General features: G+C 35.2%; 1 pseudogene; it reads right to left on the reverse strand.

The window, feature by feature from the left end:
• Positions 1-5,410: 5,410 nt before the first annotated feature.
• LOC143604760 (ethylene-responsive transcription factor ERF118-like) lies at positions 5,411-6,507 on the reverse strand (annotated as a pseudogene).
• Positions 6,508-6,967: the final 460 nt, after the last annotated feature.

Here is a 6,967-nt window from a genome sequence, read left to right on the forward strand (position 1 = left end):
CGGTAGCGAAATATTCGGTTCGGTACGGGACCAGGACGGTACCGGGATTGAAGGTAAAAATTCGGGAAATACCGGTCCCGTCCCGTACTTGTACCGAAAATTAAAACTTTAGTACCGACGGTACCAAATCGGTACCGATTTCGATACCGTTACCGGTTCGGTGTCGATACCAACCGGTACCAGTACCGATTTCGCTCATCCCTACTGAGGAGCACCTTGCTCGTTGATTGACATAGTTGTTTCTAATAAAAAATTATATATATATATATATATATGTATATAAAAACTTTATTAACTTCAAGTAAAAATAAGTTATATAATACATTTATGATATATTTTACAAGGTAGTTACTATATCGAAACAAAAGGTAAGCCGACAACAAGTTGCGCCACTATCACTTCAGGTCAAAAATTTTAAAGCTTCTAAGAGTGTGTGTAATGGGGCGACATTTCGAGGGCGATTGGACTACAAAATAGAGGAACAACACCCCCCCCCCCTCTCACGATAATAGCTGGCGAAAGGGAGGGGGGCGAGTGTTATTTGTCACATGTTTGTTTGTTTAGTTATTATTATATATATTTGTGTGTGTAATATATATATTATTACTCCTTAAAATAAAAACTCATAATTTACTAAATGAGCGTCACATGATACAAATCATCTTATTTTGTAGCCCCTTTACGACACATAGCCTAAGTAAAGACAACAATGATTGGAGAAATTTAAGAACCACCAAACACATTGACAATATCACCAAACACACACAAAATGCTCAACCTTCATCACCCAGCTGTACGTGTTTATTTGCTGACAAGAGTGAAAAACGAGCATGTGACGTACATTTGTTGGTATTGCATTAAAGTCATCTTAAATTTTGTCCTTCTGAACTTGATTTTGTTGTTAAAAAGCTGTAAATATCAATAATGTTTTCTCATATATTTGTTGTAAATTTAAGAGTTTATTAATGTTTAAATCAGCTTATTCATAAAAGGCTGTAGATTTAAGAGTTTATTAATGTTTAAATCAGTTTATTCCAAAAAAATCAATAAATAATTAAAAACTTGTTCATACGTGCCAAAATGTCTAGATCGTTCAAAACTCTTTCAATGCAACATTTATCTTTTACTTTAACAATAAAGTGATTAATTTTTTTTGAACTTATTAAACTATTTTATTCTAGATTTATATTAACATCACCTTACGGAGTATTATACTTCAAAAAATTTATTCATTAAGTGTTGCAATGGTTTGAGTGATGATGATTCTATCATTCTATGTGACTTGCCAAGCGGTAGACGGCATTGTCATCACGCTTAGGGCATTCATTAAGTGCCGCAATTGTTTGAGTGACGTTTTTTTGAAAAAACTTTTTTCTTCATGGAAGTGATGGAACGGACATTATTTTCTAAAATTCCAAAAAAATATATGCTCATTGTTTCACTATGACTCTATGAGTAGCAGTTGATGTCAAATTTGTAGTTTTAAAAGGAAAAACATGTTTAGAATTTGTAGTTTTAAAAGCAAAAACATGTTTAGAAAGTTTTATACCTCTTTTAAAACACATATTTATGTTCTGTATCCCATAACTTATGACCACTATATTGTTAGAATACTAAATAAACACACATTTGATATCCTACTGTCAAATATATTCACAAGAATTAACACAAACAGCAAAAGCTTCTCATGTGACCAAGTAAAGGTATTAACCCAAAGAGCATGTAAAATACACTCAATTCATGTATACCATTTAACACATGTATGTGTTTCCTTTCTACCTTTTTTGTTTAATTATTGTGATGTATATACACAGGAACTTTTTTGAATAAATCATTGGTTCTAAAGAACCTAGTCTAAATTCAAATCCATTATCAAATCTACAAAATATAATGTTTTCTTTTACTTAATCATGTAACAAAATCTTTCAATGCTAATAAAAATTTCATTTTCAGATTCTATTATGTATAATAGTTCTTGAAAAATCGTCAATTGTGTTAAGAGTTAGAAGGATGAGAAAACATAAGAAAATATAACATTACTACACAATTAAATGCTATTTATTGTGATTTAATAGATGATTAATGAGAGATCCTAGAAGTCCTGGAGAAAGGTAAGATGTTAGATGTATTAGTCAAAAGTCGTGTTCTTCATCGCTAGCCTGGAAATTCAATTATCATACATACCAAATTACCAAAAGCGAACATAGTGGTTCTTCTACCCGGCGCGTTGCACTGGGGCTGCTGACAAAACTCCAACATTGAAACCCGCGCGTTACAACGATGAATCGACGGGAATTCGGTCAGTACCCGTTACGTTCGTTAGTGTATAGACATCATTGGTAAAGTTTGAGCGTTAAACCCCAAAAAATTAATTCATCAAATTAACATATAAAAAAACAAAATATTTAAAACGATGTTTATATGGTCGGCAAGTCCAGGCGGTGTAAAATACATGCGTCGTCGGTCTCGGACATTGTGGCAGTAATTCGACACGAATTTGGTCGGTTTTGATTACGTTCGTTACGATATTTAAGCTAAAATATGAAAAATATATAAATATGAGGGTGGACCGGACCAATGGCCAATTTTGGGGGGGGGGGGGGTCAAACGATAAACTTGCGCGTTGGTAAAACCCGAGCTTTCCCACATATGTTGAGGCGGTGAGTTTACTCGAATTTGATCATTTTTCGTCAGCTTCGTTTGATACCGGAACTAAAACAAAAAATTTGACACTGGGTCGGTTTTTCTTATGTTCATTATGATAACTGAAATAAATAAAATAAAAAAAAAAACAATTCACATACTAATTCGGTGCCTTCAATAGGACACTTGCGGCACAAAAGTTTTAATTTTATAATAATAATAATAATAACAACAATAATAATAATTACCAATGAGAATTGTGTGTTGCCGTGTTGTATCATGGAGTCTCCCACCATTGAACTTTTATAATTATTTAGTTTCAATAGTTATAACAAATGAGCATTATTTCATTATTTTCATATGTAGGCCATCTTACATAGAATAGAATAATCTAACAGTAAATAAAATTTCTACAATATGATCCTGTAATCCCGTAGAAAAGTCGAGTCGTGACGGCTACCAAATATTTGTTTCTTGGGGACTACGTCCCTCCACATCAAAATCAAAATATAAAACAGTAAAACGAAAATGACATGCCAACAACTTGCTAACTTACCTTCTATATATTTTTATTATTACCATTCACTCATGAGTAAAACGTTTGATCAAACTCTAAAACCCTGTAGCCCTTGTGGTCATAGGTTTGAATATCACTCTCAGAATTAAAATTTAAATAAACTGCGGTTTTCGTCTTTATGTTTGTCTAAATCTGCGATTTTAGTCTAATAGTATCAAATTTGTGATTTTCGTCCCCGTAGTTTAATTCTATTTGCAATTAAACCGGATCTCACTAATCCCGTTAAGTGTGATCATTAAACCCAACAACGTGCACCTCATGGAAGGGGTAGTTTTATCTTTATTCTCCCAAAATAAACCCCAACCCTTCTCGTGAGAGGGGTTGCAAATTAGGGTTGGGGTTTATTTGGGGAGAAAAAGTACAAAAAACCCCTCACGTGACACGTGAGGTGCACGTTGATGGGTTTAACCATCATACTTAACGGGGTTAGTGAGGTCGGGTTAAGTTGCAAATGAAATGAAACCACATGAACGAAAATCGCAAATTTGAAACTATTTGACTAAGACCACAGATTTGAACAAAACACAGGGACGAATACCACAGTTTACTCTTAAAATTTGGATGCCATTAACAGTGTTCTCATTTAGCTCTCAAGCATACGCAAGTCTGATGGTTTTACGATTTGTCGGTTTTCTCCTGGAATGGTTTAGTGTCATTCTCGAGCCTTAAACTAACGATGGACGGTTGAAACCCCGTCTAAGATATGAAAGCATTTGCGCTTTGATGAGGCATGCCACTGAACCCGAATTGTTATCGTCATTCAAAAAAAATTTAACTGAAAGTTCCCATTTTCATTCAAGAGGTTACGGGTTCCGTTTTTAACGAAAACTACATTCCTCACAACTCACTCGTGTATAAAAGTTTGATCACTTAATTATCTGGCTTTAAGTTATTCCAAACCAAAATCGCCCCTATCACCTAGTTTTGTCGTCCTACACATACCCTTATACTATTCTAATTAAAAACTTATATAAAATAAATTACCCACATTCCAATGTTTTATTTGTCCCCACTTCATCCTAATTCTCCTTTTCCAACCACCGTTCCCCTATCTTCTTATTCATATATATCAAGTTCACATTTTTGGAGTGTTGTTTACATAAGTGTTTCACATGTGAACCACCATGGTAAATTCAAGTTCAAATTAAGATTTTTTATAGTTATTGTTCAAATTCGGTATAATTATTGACTACTAGAGGTTGGTAAATCGGGTATATACACTATACAGGAACCATAACCGGGTAGGAACTGGTCCAGGCTTGGTCAACAAAAGTCAAGAAGCCGGTTAGGTAGAAACCGGTTTTGGGTATGGTCGGATTTTGACTTGTTACACCAAGTTTTCTATTAGGTTTTGGTTGGGTCTGGGTTTTGATCGAGTAGAGGGGAAAACGGTTCTGGGTCTGGGCACAGCTTCTCAGAAAAACCAAAACCCAATTCATACACCCGAGTAGGGTAGGACCAGGTCAACTCAGGTACACCAAGTCAGGTCCAGAACTGTTTTTTTTATCACCTATATTCTTGAATTTATAGAGGTAAAATTACAAATTCGATTAACTACTATTTCTTTCACATTTTAAAAAACATGATTCTTATATAATAGATTTAAACATGTGATAAGCGTAGTTTGCGTATAAAAATGAGATCCGGTGCAAATAGACCTTAACGATATTAACATATACAAATAAATAGTGTAATAATAATCACAACAAAAATTAAGTAGAGCAGTATTAAAACTCGGATTTAAAATTACAGCCTAATGAGTAGTTACTCTATACATAACTACTCATAAAAAGTATAATATTACAGCCTAATAATAGTTACTCTATACATACAACTACTCATAACTATTTTTGCTATTTGTATTTTCCTCGCTATAAACTTATATAGAGTTGTGTAAACCTTACAAAGACTTATAAATAGTAAAATACTATATGAGGATAAAAAGTTGTATAAATTAAACTTAACTTTCACAATCAAATGTGCTACCAAAAATAATAAACCGTACCAAGTGCCGCTGGTGCATGCATATTAACTTAAATAATAATAAACCAATGGACAACATGTTCAAATACCAAAAAGCCACTTACTGGCCCCTATGCATTGTCACATACACCTCATGCATTAAAACTTGTACATATCCAAAAAATATGAAAAATCTCTTCTTTGTCCCCAAGAAACCAAACTATAGTACAAACACAGTTTTCTTAAAAACATCACCAAAACATATATCAAAATAACATAAAAGATATTGTCATTAAACATCTTACAAAACCTTAATACAACTCAAGAACAACCCTTTGGACGGCTCTAATAGCACAATAAAACCCAAAAGACTTTAATTTAATAAAAACATATAAACTTATAATAAACTTATAGAAACCTTACAAAACTAGTAAAACACTCATCACTCTAGTTGCCACAAAACTTATAGGCACGCGATATTCATCGGTTGATCGCTCATCCAAGCGAGTTCCTCGTGGTTTAGTTCGTCAAAATCCCAATCAGGCAACTCACACGCTTTGTCATCATCGAAGCCCCCTAATTGAAAATCGTCGAGATCACCAAACCCGTCAAGCGGTGACGCAAACCCATCAAATATCGAATCAAGCTCAAATTTCATTTCCAACCCTTGACCTATTTCCGCCAAAGTCAATGTTTCCTCCTCAACCATGTCCCGAGCCCCGATCAGACTCGTCGGTTTGCGACATTTCGGGCTCGGGCTCAAAAACGGTCGTGTGTGATTTTCGATATTTTCGAAATCACACCAAACGACTCCTCGGACGCCGCAGGTTTCGCCGACCGAGAAACCGTACCACTCGAGGTTTTGGTTTTAATATTAATATTAATATTATTATTAAATTATTCGAGCCGCTTTCGAAGCCTCGGCCAGGCTTCAAATTCGACTTTTTCTCCTCGTACGCTCTCGACGCCTCTTCGGCGGTATTATACGTACCGAGCCAGACCCGTTTTTGCATAAACGGGTCACGGATCTCAGCGGCCCATTTCCCCCATTTCCGTTGGCGGACGCCTCTCAATTTCAAACCGGACGCCGGCGAACGTTGACCGGTTTGTTTGTCAAACACCTCTTTCTTTTTAATAAACCTTTTTCACTATTACTACTATCCTGACATGAACTCTCAGACTCCAACTCCTTCGCCGGAAAACACTCCGCCGTCGCCGGAATCTTGATTTCTCGCACAATCCGTTTACACCAAATGGGTTCTTACCCGTTTCATCGTCTGATGAATCGGTTAGATTCGGGTCGTGACAGATGACCCGGATTTTTTCTCATGGATCGGACCAGATGACCCGGATCCGTTGACTTTGGTTTCATCGTTTTCAAAACTTTTAACTCCGGCGGCTAATAATAATCAAAACCCTTAAAAACCGAGAAATATTATAAACTCAAAACACTCGAAAAAACAAAAATTTGTGAAGAAAATTGAACCAATTGATTAGGGTTTAAGTTAACGGCCCTCTGAGAGAACAAGAACAGCTCAACAACGTGTTTATATGAAACCGCCTGCAAATCAAAAATTGAAAACGACCCCATTAAAATTAAACATATAATAAACAAAACCCATGAATAAAACATATAATTGTTGAGTATTTTGATTATTAGTTAATTTATTACTCACCGTTTGGGCCTCAAACGCATGGGAAAACAGAGGGTAAAGCAGCAGAAACAGAGAGCAGATAATATGAATAGAGTGATGGATGAAGTAAAACAGAGCTTCAATTGAGCTC

Source organism: Bidens hawaiensis, unplaced genomic scaffold (genome assembly GCF_021521415.1).
Source record: "Bidens hawaiensis isolate Kalapana, Puna unplaced genomic scaffold, B.hawaiensis_p1.1 tig00066512_1, whole genome shotgun sequence".
NCBI classification, from domain to species: Eukaryota; Viridiplantae; Streptophyta; class Magnoliopsida; order Asterales; family Asteraceae; genus Bidens; species Bidens hawaiensis.